The sequence below is a fragment of the Nesoenas mayeri genome, assembly GCF_963082525.1.
Source record: "Nesoenas mayeri genome assembly, chromosome: 2".
NCBI lineage: Eukaryota > Metazoa > Chordata > Aves > Columbiformes > Columbidae > Nesoenas > Nesoenas mayeri.
The window spans coordinates 72,499,300-72,521,088 of record NC_137543.1 but is presented as its reverse complement, the minus strand read 5'-3'; positions in this window follow the sequence as shown (position 1 = coordinate 72,521,088).

Genomic DNA, 21,789 nt, shown 5'->3' with positions numbered 1-21,789 from the left:
AAAGGAAATGAGACTGCTATAAAACACATCTTAAGGAAATGTACTTGGGCAGCCTCAAGGGCCAGCTTTCTCCCAAAAAGCACACTCCCACAAATCAACAACAGAAACTACAAACAAACAAAATGAAGCAAAAACCAAGCCCCACAACTTCTTACAGATGGCAAGTTATCTGTTCTAGTGAAATGTGTTGTTCCTACAAACTGCAGGCTCCACAGAATAAGAAGCCCATAAAATCACAGCAGCATAACATTTTTGCAGTTCTACAATTATAAATAACTTCAACAAGATCGTTTGTTTCATTCAATGTTGTTGCCATGTATTCAGTCAATAGGAGAAAGCTTACACAGATTTATTCAGACAAAGACGACAAAAGACAAACCAGCTCTGATTGTCTAATAAAGATTTTTCAGAAAAAGATGATGAGGCTTCAGATCTATTTTTATGCTACCTTATATAACACAATTATTATTCAGTAAAAACTAAGAGAAGTACAAAAAGATTTTTCCTGATATAGATCTATTTTAAAGATTAATATACTTTGAAAGATTAAGTAAGAGTAAGGCCACATTTATTAATGTAGTTAAATATTCATTTGTGGTAAGTGTATTATGTGTATTGCACAAATACTGAAAAGATGAGCAAAATACATTAAAAAAACACATTATGTTGCAATCTTGGGGCAATTGTAGAAAATCTTCCATCCTATTTTATCTTCATTTGAGCCTTCTCATCTAAGGTATGAGATTCAGCCACACTTGTAGATTGTTTTCAAGATGACCTACCAAGAAATGACCCTGTACTATCACGGTCTGTCCTTGACATAGGCAAGTCAAGACCATTATCCATGACTTTCCCTAATCTGAACGAACTTAAGTAGAAATGTGTTTCTGCTTGGTATATTCTTATCAGATCCAGTACAGGAATTTTATCTATTTGTCCTAAACAATCCTATTTGTAACCCTGCCTGGAGTGTTTTGTTTTGTTTTGTTTATTTTTCCCCAAGAATGAAGACAGCTTAGTTTGATGAGGAGTTGGCATGACAGAAACTGAATGTTAGCACCAATAATTGCCATTGAAACGTGTTACTTCAATGACAGCTTTCCACTTTCAAGGAGGACAAATCAACTCTGTGACCAGCTGTTCCACTCTGAAACTTAGCCCTCAGATTTCCACTTAAATTTGAATACCTGAGCATGTGACCTGAAAACCAATCTCAGTTCTACCAAAGAAGACAAAGATATCAAAAAAACAAAAACAAAAACAAAAACAAATGCAAACCTTTCAGTGAAGAGGAACATAGGTAGAGATTTTGAACTTGATTGAAAAACATTATTTTCTTGATAAAAATGTGATATATTTTAAAAATTTTATTCATATAGAACTAACAGTAAGATAGTGTGTTTATGGAATACCTCTCTACATTCTTACTTTCAATCTTACTCAAAAGAAAACAGTTTCTGTACATTTCATTGTAGGCCATTTTCAATTTCTTGAATATTAGGACTGGTGTCATTAACTTCCACTGTTTTTCTCAGTTTGCAACACTACAATAAAAACACACAGATATTTTCATTGAAGTGGAGAACTACCACATCTACCCTTTGCTTATTTTCATAATATGCTTCTGAAAAGGAGGTAGTATATAGGCGAAAAGGTATTCTTTGATTCCTTCTATAAGGTTTACAGTACTCATCATTGTGAGTTACTGAGAGTACCTTTGAATAAATATCCATACCTTAGATGTTCATTAAGTATATTGACACTAGAATTCTCAGACAGAAATATGTGTTCAGTTTTTATATATTCCCATTTAGGAGAGGAATATACATAACCAATGCAAATAAATAGTAGAGGGCAAATTACATGTATATATACATTATTTTGATTGTGTAATTTTATTAGTAATATATAAATTTTTATTTGTCTATATAAACACATACATTGGTAAAAATAATTTTGAATAAAGCTCAAGAGGAGGAAAAAAGGATTTTCATAACTTTCCGCAGTAACTGTGCTCCTAAGTTGTTTTGACCCAGGTTCTTATGAGCATTTACGTAGGTAAACCTGCACTGAACTGAATGGCTTTCATTTTAATTGAAGTTTGATGTTTTGGATGCTTTTGAAAACACCCAAGAAATATCTCCTCCACCTATAATGTTCACTTGAATTGACAGTAAATGTCATATGTTTGCATCCCATGCTCTTTGCCCGCTTTGAAGCTGGCTCTATTAGTAATGCTACACACACAAAAAATCAAGGAGTTGTGCCCTTTGTATATGTATATGTTTAAATACATATATTTGACATGGATACCTCACTAAACATACAGATGCTTTGATGGAAGAAAGGAATATGTTTGTTAGTAGACTTTCTGTACCCTTTCATAACCATTTTTGACAGGCTGACTTATTCTCAATCAGAAGTAAGGTCATCTGTTTTAATTCTACTCAGATTTCAGTTATTTTGATTGGGAGGCCTTTACTGAACCTGAAAATGTTGAGTACTTCATGATTTTGCATTGGATAGACAATCTGATATTCCAGTAACAACACGGACAACCAGTGAAGAGGAGTGAGAAGGAAAAATACGGAGTTTGATGCACTCACATTTTTCTGCCCCTTATGACTGTTAATTCTAACTGGCTAATTAAAATAAAATCTGTAGATTTCTGAAGTGGAAAGTAACTGGAAGTGGGTGTCTAATTTATTTAGGCTGCTTGTAGAAGTGCCCCTTAATTTTTCCTTCTCTGGTCAGAGTGGATAGATAAAATAAAAACTCAGGATCACCAAGCTTGGTATTTTTTCTGTTTATAAATAACCTTTCATGTCTTTTGAATTTTAACTTTATTAGGCCAGTTTCTACTTATTTCCTGTTTTTTTCTTACTAATGGATGCAGATCTTATTTGTGTGGAAAAAAAAAAAAAAAGATAAATGGCTCTGGCCAAGAGCATTGGACTCTGGTCCTTAGCAGATTTTGGTCTCTTGCCCAGGACTGGAAATTGATTATCCAAGTAGTGTGGAAAACATGCTCAATTAATACAGCGCATAAAGTTTCACTGCAGCAATAAGATCCACTTCAAATTCACTAATCTACTTAGGAAAAATCATTTTGCAAGAGAAGTAACTTCTGTCATTATTTTTTACTAACATATTTGGCTTTTGTATTAAAATACAATAGGAACTTAAAATCTACTGAAAAATGTCAGAAATTAAAGACAATTTCCCTGACATGGAAGCTGTGAGGATGGAAAAAAACGATGTAAGTAAAAAACTCACACCAGAAAATTCTGTTAATTCATTGCTTAAGAAATGTCGATTGCAATGGTAAATCTGGACATTAAAAAACAAACAAACAAACCACAAAACAAACAAGCAAAAAAGCCTGCCTGTCAGTATTTGGGTTAATAGCTTAATGTGGCTCAGAAAGCTGATACTCTTTACAGACAGTACCTCTTTCAGGTGGCACTTTTACCCAAATTTGTGTCTGCAATCAGGCTTGTGTTATCAGTCTGATAACGAGGATTGCTGTTCACATGAACTAGCACTGTCATCTCCAGGTTGCCTCCTCTGCTGAAAATCCTTGTTGGTTCTGATGGGAGTGTTGGAAGGACAGGCTCCTGCCTTGCCATTTAGACATTTATGTTATGCTGAAGCTAGACATAACCAGCTTCCTTACAGCTCAACTTGGTGCTTTCTTTTGCATGTCTGTTTCTTAAATATATGACTCTATTTTGATCAATATTAATAGTTCTTCCTTAACTTCAGCGAAGCAAAATTATTATACTTGAGATATTGTGGAAATATCAACTACATAAATGATAGGATTGGAAGTTTAGAAGTTTAGTTACATTAACTATCTGCAATCCTTTGTGTATTTTTTTTTTTTCCTTTTTAACTTCTAATAAAGAAGAACATTAAGAAAACCAAACTGTTCTGCCTTGTGGGTAAACTCAGAATAATACTAGTAATATTTTAGTTGGGTATTTCATTGCAGCAAAGACCTTCTAAAGCAATTAATACATGCTTTAAGGCCTTTATCACTGTATCTATTCTATTGCACTTTTACATTGAGAAACAAAATTGATTCTGGACTTAATCCAGACTAATTTTCCAGTAAGTGGCAAACAGTATGTATCTTTGAGCTCCACTGGGAAGTATCTGAATTGGAAGCAATGCAAGTCATCACTAATACAAACATTGCCAATGCTTTTCATATGTTTGCAGAGATAAGATATCGTTGGTCTGCCTTCTGTTTTATGGACTATTGTTAGATTTTGAGTAAGAAGATGTTATTTTTTTAGCAATTTTTTCTTTTTCCTCTTCTGAAAAACTTAGAGGAAGCTAAAAATCTCTGCAGATATTCTTGTATTTATAAGCTTCAACTTCACTGAACAGTACAAACAACCTCCTGCATATCTGATTTCTATCCGCGCTAATGCCTATCAGTGCTGTAGCTAGTGCATTAGTCCCCCATTCATTTTATTTATTTGTTTGTTTCTAAAAAACACACTGAAATGTAGTAGAAAAAGCTTTACAACTGAAGAATTTTTTTTAAAAAAAATAATCCATTCATAAAATGCCTGAATTATTCAAAAATAATACAATGGGGAGCAGGGGGAAGTTGATTTTCTAGTAATATACCTATTTAAACAATAATTTAGTGTTAGTTGAGACAAAAAATAGTGACAATATAGTGATAGTTTGTGACAGTTTGTCAGTCTCTGTACAAGGATATCTTCCTACACAAAATAATAAAGAACAAATATAGTAGACTATAATAACTGTCTTATGTCACTGTATTTACAGTTAAGCAGCTTTATAATGTGCACAAGATTTTTCTGACTTTGGTGTCTAATTTTTATTAAAATAAAATGGGCAGTTAAGCATCTATGTGTGTGTAGTTTGGATAATTATGTCAGTGTTATACACTTCTTTGTACATTGCATAAATATTAAGTTTCTTAACTTTCAAAGTAATTTCTCCCATGCTCAAATTTAAGTGCATACAGTAATCTTCGTATTTCTCAGCCCCAAGTAAGCTATGTGCTTTTCAAATGCTCTGAGTACTCTTTGGGTTAGTTCAAGGAAGATGTAGGTATAATACACTTTGAGGAATAGCTATGTCTCATTGTTGTCCCTTGTAATTCATTACTGTTCCAAACAGGTTAAGCTAGCATAAAAGCTATGACTATTTTTTTTTTCTCTTTTGAGAGTAGCAACAGTATGAATTGTTCTCAAGAAGCAGTATGCCTCACCTGGCCTTCTTTTGGTATGCATGTTCAAGGTCCTAACTTCATTCGTCCACATTGTAAGAATGGAATCCTGGGTACCTGGTATTTTCCAAGTTAAATGTGTGTTGACTCCTTTTTATAAAGAAAGGAAGAAATTGTTGGTGTTTTCACCAGTGTTACATTATCTGAAAATAAAACACGTTTAACTTGTTTATTATGTGAGGGAATCATACTTGATCTGTTTTGTTACTTTGATACCAAAATTTGGGGTGCTAAATCTGTTCTGAAGGGGATTGGGAGTAGCTGTGGTGTTAAAAAAATCATTTATTTAGTCACTGATACCTAAGTAAGTTTGAAAAAAAAAAAAATCAGGTATAAGCATGAGATACCTTTAAAACCCTAATGTCTTTCACTAATATTTAAAACTCATATTTTATAATTTTGTAATGTTTTTAAATACATGCATCTCAACTACTGTGAAAGGTGTTCTGAGGTAGACTGTTTGCATTGCGATAGAGTTAGGTTGCACATGCACATCATCTTCTCTCTGTAGATGTGGTGGACAAAAGTCTGCCATCCTTGAGCTCAACCTACGCTCTTACTGTCACATCTTCTTGAAGACTGTTGCATTATGGGTTTTGCTGGGTAATCTGTTGCTGTGATCACTTTCTAATCTATTAAAAAAAAAAAAAAGAAAAAAAAAAAGGCAGGTTAGTAAATACCAATTTTCAGAATTTTTAAATTAGCCTGACATCTTTTTTTGTCCAGAATGGAGCAATCACTTGAAAATACTTGAAAGAACAGTAATTTTTAAGAAGCAGACAGTTGTAAATGAGAAATGGATGGGGATGATAGATATTTATCCAATACCAATTCAACTGGAAGTCAGCATGTGTCTCCCAGGTTATACAGAATATCTAAATAAGTTGGTCTGTTACTAAGGTTCTTGGTTTCTCTGAGAATTTTAGAAAGTTATGAATGCAGTTAGTGAAGACAGATTATCAGAGTGGGCTCTGAACTTTCATCAAATCAAAGGTGTGGAAGGTATCTGGAACTTGTATCCCAAATAGACACAAAAGAAAACTTGTGGGGAACAGCTCCACTCAAGAATGGATGAATAATGATTTCATAGAGGGTAATAGGAGAAAATCAGGTGCTTAAGTGAAATTTAAAAGAAGATTCACAACCAAAGAAAGCTCTTTCTCAGAATACAGAAATTCTATGTTAAAGGTGAGAGGTGGCAAAAGTAGAAACAGACATTGTAAACTAAAGCTAGAACTCAAAGGTATGGTAAAAAAGAGCAAGAGTGGCAATGCAGATAGGACTGGAAACTAAAGAAGTGTTCCTTAGATGTCAGTATAAATTATGATGCTGAACACAGGGACAAATGTACAGTGATGGATGAAAAGGATGAAATTGCAATGTGGAAAAACTGTGGAAGCAAAACTCAGATAATAAAAATTTCTGAAATCAGAGTAAATTTCATAAACATCATCAATCCTTTTAGAAGAACTCTGGTATGTGAAATCTAATTTACAAACCTTTTAGATCAGGTATACCCAAAAAGGAAATGATGTATGTTTTATTCCTGTTTAAGAAAGAGTTGGGATACATAAATTAAAGCAATCAAAACAAAGCAGGAGAAGAAATTTTAAAGGAATATAGCTGATATATTTAATAACTTTCCCAAAGTTATTAAATACAGGCACCTCTTATACATGAGGGAGTTCCTGATTCACAAATCTTGAGAGATTAGGGTATCAACCTGTGACCTAATTTTATGCTCTTTTTCAGACAGTTCCTTTTCATGGCTGTCAGTAAGATGGTCATGAGCTAAACAGGTTTTTGGTCAGACTCTCTACAAGTGTCCTTTCATTCTTTTGGAAAACAAAGACAAGTCTTTATTAAAGATTAATTGAAACATATTAATCACCTATTTTTACCCTGGTAAAATAGTAGATTTCCTAGTTTCAGGATATAATTAACTTCGATTTTGTAGCTCTTCTAATATTGCAAAATACATGGGGGCGTTAAAGAAAATGTAACGGGGAAATTGTCATAGTCAAGATTGAGATTATCTCATGCAAGAGCATCTCATGTACAGATTAAAGACTTCATCAAAGATGGGTCTGAAAGTCAATTTTATTTAATATGTCCACTGGCAAGCTTGGCACATATATAGGAGAAGGCCAGTGAAATTTGATGACAGTAAGGTAAGAAACTTTATTGCTATAGGGGAAGATTGGAATATTCTACAAGTATTCTGACCCTGAAACCTGGAGTCACAGTTCTAGTATGAAATGCAATAATGCAGAAAGCAAGGCTACTCACTTGAGAACTAGCAAGAATTTATGCTCTGAATTGGGAGTTCATCAGTTGGAAATGACAGAGGTTAAACGTTTGGGTGAATCCATCAATCACTAACATCTGCAGAAGGCAGCTTCAGTTTTCAGAGGCTCTCAATCCAGGGGAAAGAATTCCACTAGAAACAAGGAAACATTAGTGTTGTTGTGCAAGACATTAGTAAGGCATTGCCTGGAAATACAATGTTCAGTTCTTGTCAACCGTGCTCAAGAGATATGAGCACAAAATGAAGCAGGCATGCAATAAAGGTCCAGAAATATTCAGGGAAATGGAGAAGCTACTTCATGTGAGGAGAGAAAAAAAAAGAAATTCTTTATTGTCACAGAAGGTGAATTGGAGAGGATATGATAACACTCTCTGTACAAATATTGAGTTGAAATAAATGTGAGGAGAGAGATCAGTTAACAAAAGAAAAATGTAAACTAAAAGTGATTTTTTTTTTATAAAGGAAATAGCCCTTACTATCAGTAATGTTAAATTCTAGGTCTATTTTCTAACAATAAAAACGTAGGTAGTGCAAGTTAGAATTTAGTCTCTGATTAAGAAAGTTTTAGGACTTGGTTACCTGCCATGTCAAGAGCTTTGAGTTAGTGGCTCAAGAAGTCTGATTGGCAGGTGTGTTTCTATGTCAGCAGATGTGTTGTGGCTGGAGGAGACAAACATTTGAAATGAGATAAGAATGGGACAATATTAACTCTCTGGAAACCTCAAATCATTTCACAACACCTGACTAAAGCTTTTCTGTTAATAACTGCCATTACTTGACTTAAATTGCTTAAAATGAGCTGTTGCTTCCAATTTTCTTGAAAACATAGATAACCTCTTACTAAGTCTCAGGAAGGAGATGGACAGAAAAGAAATGAGTGGACATTCTCTGCTGATTTGCAGTGAGAGAAGGCTAGCAAGTGAACAGCTAAATTGCACCTGCAATGTATTTTTTTGTTCACACTTTAATACTACAGTAGGTTACAAGGGAAGATTGTGTAGCCCTGCTCCCACATCAATTGTAAAATGACACAGACAAGTCCTGAGAGCTCATCAAATATTTTCACAAGATCTGCAAATTCACAGAATACCTGTAGATAAATCATGAGCAGAAAAAAAGTGCATAAAGTTATTAAATATATTATTTCCCAGAAATAGGTTCTGCTCATATAAACACAGTGCAATGAGGTATATTTTAACTGAGGAATAGCTACTGTGTACTACCAGTGACTTCCATACTATATTCTCTTTATCTTGAACTCTCAAGGCTACACAATTAAAAAGGGGCTGAAATGCAACATAAATGCCTACAGCATTTTAATAAGCTATAAAACTGTTTTGTTGTATGAATCAGATCTTTAAGCAAGGGCTTTTAATTATTGTTTGTTTCACTAAGAAGAATGACAGTATTGCTACCTATTGATGAGGTTTCCACAGTAATTCAGTACAGTATCATTAGTGAATAGATTTAAGTTCAGAAGTGTTCTGTGTTGTCTCACTTGTTTGTTATTAAGGTTAGCAGTAAATGTAAGACAGAAAGCAAGTTTGTGACTCAAGAAAGTTAATATATAACTACAAATAGAGCCTTAGAATAAGTCTCTCACTGATATTGATTGAAACCCTTTATTTATCTAAAGTATAGGTGCAAGTTTCTTCATAGTGGTCACAAGAGCTGTATATTTATTTGTAGAAGTAATATTCTCTGGAACAGTACTGCCTTTGAAACTTTCCTATACCATTGCACAGGCAATCCAGCACTACCTTAAAGCATTACAGTAGCTAATCCTTTCATGAAAGTGCTAAAAAGTTGGATGAATGCTTACTACATATTCCATAATTGTCAAGATTCCTAATTTTCTGTTGAAAACAGGAAAAGAAGACCTATGTAAGACCCAATTCCTTTGAGCCCACAAGACTCAAGAAACATTATCTTAATTTTTAAACCAACTTAGATATCTAAGTTCATTTAAAAATGATAGACAAATGACATTTCTATAGATGGGGGTGGGAGGAAGGACATTTTTTCCATATAAATTAAGGATACTTCTAGGACAAAAGCATTCCAGGCTTCATTTCCAGTCCCATACTTAGTAGTATTTCTGGGGTTTCATTACTGAATCATTAATATATAAGACATCTGAAGACCAGGAAGTTAAGGTCTGCCCCTATTTAATCTAAACCATCCAGACACTAACGTACAGACCTACTGTACTCTTATTTTGGGGTCTTTGTAAGCATTTAAATGTTATAGCTGAAATTAATAGCAGACGGAAATTTCAGTATGATCACTGGTGGAGTACAAGATGCCTCTGCTCATAACTTGGAAATCTGGGCAAAGTAAAGTGTCTTTGGTCACTTAAATACATGTAAAAATCTGACACAGAGAAGCCTGAGCTGCTTGTAAGCTGTCAGAGGTGGCATTCCAAAGACATTTTAGCATATTTGAGAATGTTAACTCCTAGTCTTTAAATGTTGATAAGGTCAGAGCCTCTAGGGATCTCAACTTTGCTCCTGTTGATAAGTTTGAATGAAAGTTAGCAATGCAAACCATGAAGACTCTAGATATAGGAAGGTAGATCAGCCTCTCTTTGATCTCTCTGAAACTACTGACAAAAGATCTTATTCTTTTTCTATTGAAATCAATGCAATTTTTTGGCATTGATTACAGTGGGAACATCACTGAGCCCAAAGGTGCTAATTAGTGCTTATTGGGATAATGATTTTGATGTGGACACAAAAGCTGCTCATCTGTGTTTTGCAATGTAAATGAATCCAAAAAGCAAGGAGAGTGCAATAGAAATAAACCTCAGGTAATGCGACTCAGAATGAGACTTTCAGCTGTGAATAATTATTTTACTTTTTTTTTTCTTATGATTTGTGAAAACTATTCTGAACTTCAACTGTGCTAGAAAAGGGTCACTGTATATGTGTCCTTTCTACACACAGCTTCAATATTTTCTCTCCTGAGATAGGAAGACAAAAAGCATTATGGCATATGAATTGAACAGTTCATTCTAACACATTTGGGCTTCCTTAAGTACATCAGGAAACCCTAGAATCTGTAGTATCAAGTCCCAGATATCAACTAAAACTCCGTTTTTAAAAACAGGCTACAGAAACTGCAGTGATACTGAAATAGCTTTTATTTTGATTTTACTGTCAGTGCCTTTCAGCGAGTGCCCAGCGAGATTTGTGTGTGTGTTGTGTTCAACTTGCAATCTCACTTCAGCTGTTTCAAGAAAGCCTATTCTGCTCCTCCATGTCTTCTAGCCCTTTTCACGACCAGGGTGCCACTCATGCAAAATAAATAAAATCAGAAGGGAGGAGGGAATAGAAGCTTATGTATCCATGTGATTTCATACAGTGATTAATACTGCCATGACACAGGGTATTGTATAGGTCTCTGATAAAACACTGGGATGCAAATAGTTCTTCTCTTAAACCCATATAACACAGAAAGCATCATGATGACATCCTGAAGCAGCATAGAGTCCATATTTGACATGGTAGCAGGATAATGGCATACCAGGTGCAGGCTGGTTTTCTCTTAAAATCCCATTATGGATAAAATGTGAAGAGGGTAATTGCAGAGTAATGGAGAAACAGAAAGTCATCAGTAATTACGTGGTGAGCATTTTTAGCTGAGGAGTGCTGAAGGTACCCATAGAAAACTTTTGAGATGAAGTAAGAGAGTCTATATCAATTGCTATCAGTGTCCAGGGACCAGGTCAGCTGTGGAGAACATGGGGCAGCCCTACTGAGATAGTGGCTTTCAATATGCCTAGAGGGAGCTGAAATTGATATATCTTTTACCTCCATTGGCACCATGGGAAAACCTGGATATTCTTTTATTTGGAGTCAGCTTTCACAGTTATCGTTTTAACAGTAGGACCTCATACTCTTGAAATGATATGCAGGACTGCATTCAAGCCTGTTATACCTTTTTAACCCCACTAAATTCAAGCAGCGACTCTGGACAAAGTCTATACCAATCTGGCATTATCAAATACAATCTCAGTGAGAGTTCTATTTCTAAATGGATTTTTTAGTTAGTAAAGTGAAATAAATGTCCGGTACATTTCTCAGAAAGCCATTCCCTTTAAAGAGTAACATGAACATTTATGGCAGATTAAACAAACAACACTAGCAATAAAAACAGTAGGTAATGTCAGAGAGATGTCAAAGAAGATACCACCCTCTATTTTGTCTTAATATTTTTAAAACAATAAATATATGTCAGTCAATGTGTCTTAATGTCCTGTTGTGTTACCTCAATTACTTTGGTACTGTATCTCTGCTACTATTACTACTGTTGTGCCCCCAGGCAATTGCTTATATAAAATATAACTGAACTGAATACAACAGAGTTGGTCCAGAGTAAACAAGTCTCCACCTATTTTAGAAATATTTGAAGCTGTAATGTTAGCTGGGCCTCCAGCTTGTTGTTGTTGTTGTTTGGGTTTGGTTTGGTTTGGTTGGTTGGTTTTTTTACATTACAATGATGAGACCTGATCTTGGAAGCCTTAGTTAACATAACATTGAGATACTTTTTTGCTGTCTGTGTTAGGAATGACATTATTATTAGTGTAATTATATTATTTGAAAGTATTTGTCTCAAAGGTAAGAAAAAGGCCATAATTTAGTTCCTACTATTTAGTCATTTTATTATTTCAGTGACCAGTACTAAAATCCATGATGGAGCAGGTTCTAGGCCAGCAGGTGCTATCAGGAAAACTGTCCTGTGATGCTTAATTTCTTGTTCAGAATCACTTAGCTTTCTCTAATGCTGCATTGTGGTTTTTCCTTTCTTAGTGGCTTGTTCTCCCACTGAAGAACAAAGGATTAAGAAATGCAGCTCCTACTAGTATTACTGAAAGCTATATATTTAAATCTTCCAAGAAATCAATGCAAGAAAGAAACTATCTAATCAAAGCTAATCTATTTTCCTAGAATACCAGCACTCCAATTATTAATTAAGTTTTGAGGCTCAGGAACAACATGCCACTCCTCAAGTAAAACACCCACTTTAATACTGGAGTAGCCCGGGTTGCAGTATTCTTATTGATGACAATGGAATATAGGGCCCAGACTTGTGGAAAATGCTTAAAGCCTTCCAGTAGAAGTCCCTAATTTAAGGGACTAATAGCTCTGATAAAGAAAGAGTCATGGCTTCATTTATTTGTTAAGAGTTATATCCAGACTCTTTTCCCAAATTTGAATATACTTATAAACACAACTTACAAATAATATTAGGAAAATATTGAGTACTTTCCTGATGTGAGAAGAAGAAAGTATAAGGAGTCAGATAGATGACAGATAGAGCTTGGTAAATAATATTGCAGACACAGTAACAAAAGGAAGCCCTGTGAGTCCTGGAAAACAAGACACTCTGGCTCAACAGAAAATTCTAAGGCTATTGTCATAACTGGGTGCTGAAGGACATAGTGCCTATGAGGTGCTGTGCATCAAAAAACCTCTTTTGTTCTCTAATGTTGGTCAACCACATGTGAAAAACATGTGAGATTAAGCCAAATTGCTTGATCCGGCTATAGTTCTTGCAGAATTCTGCAAGAATGGCATACCTCATTCACCCCCTTCTACTCCTGCACCCCGCTGCCTGCTGCGGAGGGTACAAAAGGGCACACATGCTCTTCAGGCAACAAAATCCTACCTCAAAACAGAATACTCATGTCTTATGACCATTGTTCACATGAAGAGCTCTAATTAATTCAGCTAAGCTACCTATGTGAGTAATTGTTTGTGAGTTGTCAGTGAAGGCTAAACAATTTAGGCTTTAATTCACCACACGTCTAATCAATAGCCACTAGCATAGCTGGATCATTTGGCTAATTAAACAAGTTACTTTTTACGACAATTTGTTAGGAATTTTGGTTTGCTTTCAGTCTACTAAGAAAATTTTTATATGAAAATCTTATCTAGCCTGTCTTCCTTCCTTCCTTCCTTCCTTCCTTCCTTCCTTCCTTCCTTCCTTCCTTCCTTCCTTCCTTCCTTCCTTCCTTCCTTTTTCGTTTGGAATTCACAGCTGGTAGATGTAGAAACTGAGGAACTGTTTACAAGGAAGAAATACCGGAATGTCTAGGTATTATTTTCTTCAGAAAGTCTAAGTGTTCTGATGGTTTTGGTTGAGTGGCCTTTTAGACTTATGTTTTTGTATTTCTTATTTTCTGTGTTAAGTTGTGCTTTTACTAAGAACTGAGCTCCCTTAAAATAAATGGATCTTTTGTCTTTTAAAGGCATGTTTTAGCAACACATTAGACACTGGCTGAGTATTCGATGTTGTTAATTGGATTCTGTCAGAAAAGCAAGAGAAAAAACATCTGCTGAATTTACTTCATAACCAGTTCACAATTTCATAATCTGACATGACTATTTAGTGAAGTGCTCTTGCTACGTATAAATTAATGTAATCTGAACCTGATATAACAGAGGTACTGCCATGCCTGAGGGTAATAGAACAATCTTTTCACATCTTTCTATTTTTTTTAGCTTTATTATTTATTTGCATTTATTTTGAAGAAAATTATTTCACCAGTCTCAGGGCAGCATGAGGATACATGGTTTCTTTCTTACCAATAAAGTAATCACAAATTTGTTTAAATAATATTTTACATTGTTACACTGACAAATTGCATTTTCTGACTAATTTTACTGTGTCTAGTATTTAATAAAGGTGAGTTCAGCCTATTTTTTCATAAAGAATTTCACTGAGATGATTAAAATTAACCTTAAATAATGTGTCTGTCTATGAAGTGGAAAAGATAACTTCTAAATAAAATTGTGACATTGACAAGATAGTACCTCAAAAAGGTGATAAAATTTAGAATTTGTACTAAGATAGGCATTTAAAATAGATCAAGTAAATTACTTTCTAGCACTACATTTTTTCTCTCTTGCTTAAAAAGGGGGAGTTCAAGTTACCTGAAACAGGTTCAAGAACATACATTTAAGACATCTGGCTGTGCTAGATGAAACCTAATTAGAAGTTTGATGTATTTCTTTTCTAGATGGTATAGTTAAAACCCTTCTGAGTCCTTGTCTTGGTTTCTGTAACAGAACTGGTTTGAATTCTAAATTGCTTAGGGACTGAGTTTCCTTCCATTCACTTTACTAAGTAAAAATGCCAGTTGTTTGAACCAGATTTACTCTATGGGACATGGATGAAGATGGAAAGGAACCATTTAATTCCTCATTTCCACCTGCTGTTACTTTTGGCAGAGTGGGGATATAACCCATTTTCCAAACTGTTCAAGCTTAAAACTAGTTCGTTTTTTCCCTCACACTATTCTTATTAGGAAGCTACTCCGACAGATTTTTTTGTGGTAGTTGGAACCTCCTAATTTACATCATAAATGCTTTCATGGCTGGTTTATTCTCATTGTTCATTTTGCCAACATTATATTTTGCACAAATAGCTGGTTTGTCTTAACACACTTCATCCTCTCACTTAGTCCATAACATAACACTTCACATTTTGCCTTCTTGAAATCAAATCTGTTCTTCTCAGGACATTACTTGTCACAATCATTGTCTTCCTCTATACTATCCCAGTCTCTTTTATCCAGCTTTTCAGGAGATTTGACTACCCTTTTCACAGCTCACTAAACACAAGCTAACCGAATTCAGAAATACATCCACTTTTTTACACTTTCTTTGCTATAAGAAATGTCATAACCCTAATTCATATTCAGGAGGAGTAGTAGAATAGAGGACCACCTGGAATCTTTGCTGGACATTTACAAAATTCTGAGGTGCAGGTTCTCCATCAGTTTTCCATTCAAAATATACATAGACAAGAAAAAGTTCTTCTTCCTCAAAGCTCAGTACTTTTAGAATATTTTGTTTAATCAACAGTAGATTATTCCAGCTGGATATTGCTTGTGGTAAATGGGAGAAATCAAGATGGTAAAACCAGGTTCAGAGGCATTTTGCTATGGATTGTCAGGAAAGGCACAAAGCTTTTAAAGATTTGACTGGGGCATCCATCTTTACATACCAAAGGGTCTGCACAGTTCCCACATATCTGGTCACAGTGACCATGAGTGTTTTCCTTATCAGTATAATGGGGAAATGTCTTTGGATTTCCCCTTCACAGTCTCAAAAAATTACAGAATTTAAGGCAGACTCTGTACACAGTATATGCAAGATCAGTGCTTTCTATTGATCCTATATGTTGATAACAACTGGCCCTTGATTCCTATGCTGTTGCAAACTCTTGTGATATATTGAAGGAGTCGGTCTTACATATGTGATTTACTAAACTGAACACAGCCTTGGATGATACTTTAAGGAGTTAGAAGTGGTATAATGTAAGTACGAGTTGCCATTTGCTTTGAGAAGGGAAAACATGCTCTCAAGGTTTTCAAGAAGACTATCAAGAAGGAAATGATTTATGAATGTTCTATGTGCTTTTACAGAGCTTATAGAGAAGAAAATATAAAAAAGGCTGATCCTGTCAATTTGGGCTGTGTTCCTGGTAATAAGGTGAAGATGATTAATTTAAATACAATACTGTATGATCATATGGTCAGCTCAGATTTTGTTTTATTTGTGGCCATTCTGTTGTCAGAAGAACACTGTTTTCTGCCAAACTGGCACTAAATTGTATGGCCATATGGAAGGTGATGTAATTTTACCTTTTCCAAATGTTTAGCAGAAATTTAAGATTGATTTAGCTTGGGATTTGGGGATTTGAGGAATTGTTTGCTTGTTTGTTTGGGAAGGTTGCTTTTTGGCCTCAACCTCAGTATTTGAACAGTGTGCACAGAAACTTAAATCAAAATGGTAGCACATATCCCACTGAGAAATGTCAAGCTCTTTAACCACTTCTGTTCATTGATTAAGGTTCTGAAAAGTCTGACTGGGAAAACTACGTGTGTGCTAATTAAATTGTTAACTACAATGAATTTTTTGAGATGAAGATTTGTCCTAGTTTAGAAGTTGACAATGCATGTTTTAAGCATGGAAGCAAAAGACAGAGTTCGCACACTGAATCTGAATAAGACAGGTGCTGTGTCTTACGATATGATTTCAATTCTACATTTTATTTTTCTGTGTTGAGGTAAATTAGAAGACAACTTCAAAAGTTTCTAAAAAGTCATTTTATGGTAAATAAACAGATGTCCAGTTTTAACTCATTTTTCTATGCAACACTTAGGTTCTGCTAGATGATAATCCACTGAAATTAGTTCCTGTTCATGCCTATGTTGAAACTGACAATATGCTGACTAATGACTTGTGTGATTTGCTTATGTGTCTCTAACATTGCAAAAGCAGCAGTTTAGATTTTGTAAATAATGCAAAAAACACTATAAATTTTCATCTTACAAATGTCTTTGTTTCCCCAAATTAAATATTTTTCTGGTCCAAGTCAGGATAATAAAAGTTACAGAGCCATGGCTGTTTGGAATGATGCAGAGACAATCCCAGATGAATACTAGGTAATAAGATAACAGATATTTCAGATCAGAGAATAGAGATTTCACCTTCTCTCCTTTTAATTTTGTTCTATGGATGTCGAAATTGCCCAAGAAATGTCACTGCACAAATAGTCTAGGAAAGGCCAAAACTCCGAGTAATTTTTTTAAAGTATTGTTCAGTATCTGCCAAAGGGAATATAAGTTAAGGTGCTTGGTTCAAATCATCTGTATTTAAAGATCAGCCATAGAATTGGAGTAAGAGAAAAAAGAAAAAAAAGAAAAAAAGAAAAAGAAAAGGAAAAGGAAAAAAAAAAGTTTTTCACGGATCCCAAGGATCAGTGTGGAATGGCACAGCTATTGACTTAAATTCAGACAGTGAGATAGGCTACAATTTTGAAGCTTGTAACAGAGTGAAAGAAGTGAAAGTGATGTAAATCTTCTTGCTTAGGCTTTCTGCATAGAGGGAAAATTCTTCTGTGTTTAAGATGGCTTAGCTCCTAACAGTGAGTGCAGAAAGCAGTCACAGGTATAAGAACCAAATTACAGCTCAGAGCAGTCAATGAATGACTGAAAGATGAGAAAAGCTCAAATTCTGAAAAAGCTTTGCTAGCTACTCTGCGAGATCAGAGAATTTTAATTACATCTATATTGGACAACACTCTTGAGACTAATTATTATGCAACGGTGTTGACAAAGTCCAATAAGATTTAGAGAAGGTAAAGCTTCCAACATGAAAATTCCTGCCTGTATGTTAAATTTGGAGGCCAATGAAGTGAACAATTCAATGCGTGCCAAATGAGGGCTGACAGAGGAGCATCAGCATTAGGAAGTGCACAGTGTTGGAAGAGACAGTGGTAGAAGAATGAAGAGCTCATTTTCTTCAAGGAAATGCCATTCTTACTGTCTTATGATGATTCTGTGTGGATCTTTTTTCAGGAAGGCACATGATGCAGAGTTACCCATGTACTTGAAGAGATGGAGGGAGGAAAGGACATGTCTTGACAAAGTATGAGCTGACTGGTGTTAGAAACCAAAATGCAAAAATAACAGGTGTTAAACATGGATCTTTTATCAACTTAATATTTCATGATAGACTTGTCATTCATTTTGATCACCAAAACAGTGGACTATATTCATTTACCAAGTGCAACAGTTTAAAAAGTATCATTTGTGTTTTTAAATCAAGTCATTACATGGAAAACCATACAGGTGTCTGGTAAATGCTGAGAATAATAGCTAAATACCTCAAAGCAAAATGCATATTGCATATTATTGGTGCTCATTTGCATTAAAAAAATATGGAAATAGCTAAAAACTAAGCTGAGAAAGTCTGAATTAATGTCAAAGAGATGAAAGATTTCATTTTGACCATTTGGTTTACATCAAATGGGCCTACTGAGCTCATTACAAGATAAAGAATGGGCTCCTTTTATCACATACTGAAATTCTGACCTTAAAGTAACCTTTGAAAACAATATTTTCCTTTGCCTATAGGAGAAAGAAAAGTTGAAAGAATATGTGATGCTTAGTATGGCCAGACATCTTTACCACCACACGATAAATTTTTAAATGCTTTCAGAGGGTCACATATTTTTGCAATTTTAATTGATATTGATTGATGTAGAGGTACATCAGTGCTTGATAATGTAAATATTTCAGAGTTTGCAATATTCTTTTTCTTTTGAACAGCCTAAGAACCATCTACAGTTGACACAATAACATAAAGAAAAATGTGGGCAAGACAGAGACAGAAAATCCTAGAGTTACTGTAGAGGGTTAGTCATTAACATGTATTATAAAGGCATTTTCATTGAAACACCAAAATAGAGGCTTTGTCTGGATACAGAAGGACAGTTAACAGGTTTCCCTGTTCATTTTACTTTAGATTTTGCCTTTGCTTTTATATAGAATCTATTCTTCCTGCCTAGCACACAAGATCTTTAAAGTGATGTATTTTTCATTTTTTTATTCAGAGAATTCTCTTATCTAGAATTTGTAACCAGAGCAGTTACATCACTACAAATATTAACAAATATTGCATATGGTGTGACTGAAGTTTACTCAGTCAAGAGTTATTTCTCTGTGAGTCTGTTTGCTGCTGCATACCTATTTCAGTACAAAAGATCATCGTAAGAATGAATTATTTTGGTATGTGTGGATCTGTCAAAATAGTGACACTAAGATAAGCTTTACAAGTGATATCTGGTTCTTTAAGTGCCTGCCAATTGCTGTTCTACTAATTGCTGACCATTTTGTAATGGGAATTTACAAATTATTCAATGACCTCATTCCTCTGCCTGTCATAATTCTGATCTTATCACCGTAATGAACATTTTAGCTTTGAAAACTACGAGATAGGAAGACACAGAAATAACATGGACTAACTACTATCTAGCAACCATACATATGCACATGTCCATTTGATCTTGTATTAGAATTGTGTTCCTAAGGTTCCACACATGCTTAGAATTCTTTGTATACAAAAGTGTTTGTTTTTCTGACATGTAATGTAAGAAAACTCATGACAGTAAAATAAGCCTTCTGCTAATGAGTGTACATAATGAAAATCCCTCTACATCAAGATAATTTATTCCTCCAGGAAAAAGTTTTATTGTGCCTAAAACTATGCTGAATACAGTTAAATAATTTGAATGGTAGCTGCTAAATGATTTAGAATTTGATCCATAATGTAAAGCACTTTTTGAAGTTGCTTTTAGCCAAACATCAAGTGCAATTAAAAGTCAAGGAATGTCCATCTTCCCTGAAAGATAAGAGCAATTTGAACAGAAACAAATAAACAAACACACAAACAAACAAAACCTTAGTGCAGCTATTGTAGAAGGTGCTGAAGTTACTGTTGTACATAGAATTACTTTGAGATTAACTGGCAAAAGAGTGACAGTGTCATAGCAGTGTTTTTAAACCAAAAAATACTAACATCGTTATAACTAGAAAATCTTTCTAAACCACTCTAGTTTGCAATGAAGCTGCTCAGTTGTGTTTGTGAAAGGTAAGACAAGTGTAAAGGAAGCACCCATTGTGGAAAATCATTTTAGCTGCAGAAGTCAGAGATATTTCTGCATCTAGTGAAGATTATAGGCATCCTGTAATATTTTATAGAAATGGCCACAGCATATAGTCCTTTAAAACAATTACTAGATACCTATCTTCATATCAAGGCCACTGAACATCTTTTTAAATTGGACCTACTTCTTTATCTAGAAATGAAGATTGAGCACTATTAAATCTAAAGCCTCTTTATTAAAAAAAATAGAAGTAGAATGTCAGTGATGCTTCTTGTAAACATTTTAACTCCAGATGGATCAGAACTACATTTCTTTTAAATTTACTTCTTGATCTGTGTATTAACATTAATCTTCAGAAGGCATTTTCAGACTTTGACATATTTGATTTTCAGTAAAATATGTTCACATCTTCCAGCATGTCTCTTTATACTGTATGGCCTCATCTAAACTAGAGATGACCATAGCAAAAGGGTATTCTGTCCATGCAAGATACCTTGTTTCAAGTACAAAAGTATTGACTGCTCAGAGCACCATGCTCATACAACATCGTCTGTGTGGTGTTAACATCCTTTCATGCTTGGAAGAGTTTTCTAGTTCAGATGGATAATGACTTGGTTTATAGTGTCTGTTTTCTCCCATTCTTGATTTTAGTTATAAGTCTGAGGCAGAGGGGCTATAAGGTTTTTCCAAAGCTGTAATCTTCCACTAGATCCTGCCACTGAGAGTGCTATGGCTATGACAACCCTCCAATACAAAATTTAGCTATGTTTTAGTATTCTTAAATTACTACTTATTTTTGACAGTAAAGTTTTAAATCAGTGTGTTTCTTATAGTGATGTGCTGTACTGCAAGCATACAAAGTTAGAGCCTCACCTCACCGTTTCTTTTATGAGGTGTCAAACAACTTCAGCTTACAATTTAAGCAGTTATCGCTGTAACTGTCAAGCCAAAGAAACACAATACATGAACTTTGGGGCTTTGTGTTTGTTTATTTGTTTGGAGTTTGGAGTTTTTTGTTTTGTCTTTGTTTGTTTGTTTTGTTTTGTTTTTCAAGGTGCTGAACACATTCATCTTCTCTATTTGGTTTCATTCAAAATCCGCATGCTTTTCATCCCTAAAACATTAAAATAGATTTTAATGTCTTTGGCCATCAGAAGTAGCTGGAAGAGGGATAAGTAAAGATCCCAATGGTTTTCCCTGTTCTCTTGACATGGATGATGGATGATATGAAACCCAGAAGGAATTCCCTTAGCCATAATGCACCAACAATAACAGGAGGGGTTGCAAAATGTCCAGAAGGCTCACTGGAACTTTGTTCAGCAGTGCCCCTCAGTGATCAGACACATCTAATATTGTGAATTATTCCTTCCTATACAAAACCCCATTAATACTGCAGTTACATTAAAAAATAAACAAACAAACAAACAAACAAATAAATAAATAGATAAATAAATAAATAAAATCTGTCTCTGTTTCTTTGGTGTTAAACTCACCTTTCCAAAGTTCCCTTGGGGCATAAATGGACCTTTCTTATAACTCAAGCAGAATTTGAGGAGGTTAGATCAGCATCCTGAGATCTCCACTGGGAGGAAAGTGACACTGGGACTGGGTTTTCCTTCTCCTCCTCTCTTCATGTGTTGTTGTTGTTGTTGATATACATGACATCTTCCTCCTCATTCTTGGATTTGGCTTTGGTTGATGTTCATACATTCTATAAAACTGGTCTGCCTACATGCTTTTTCTCTTC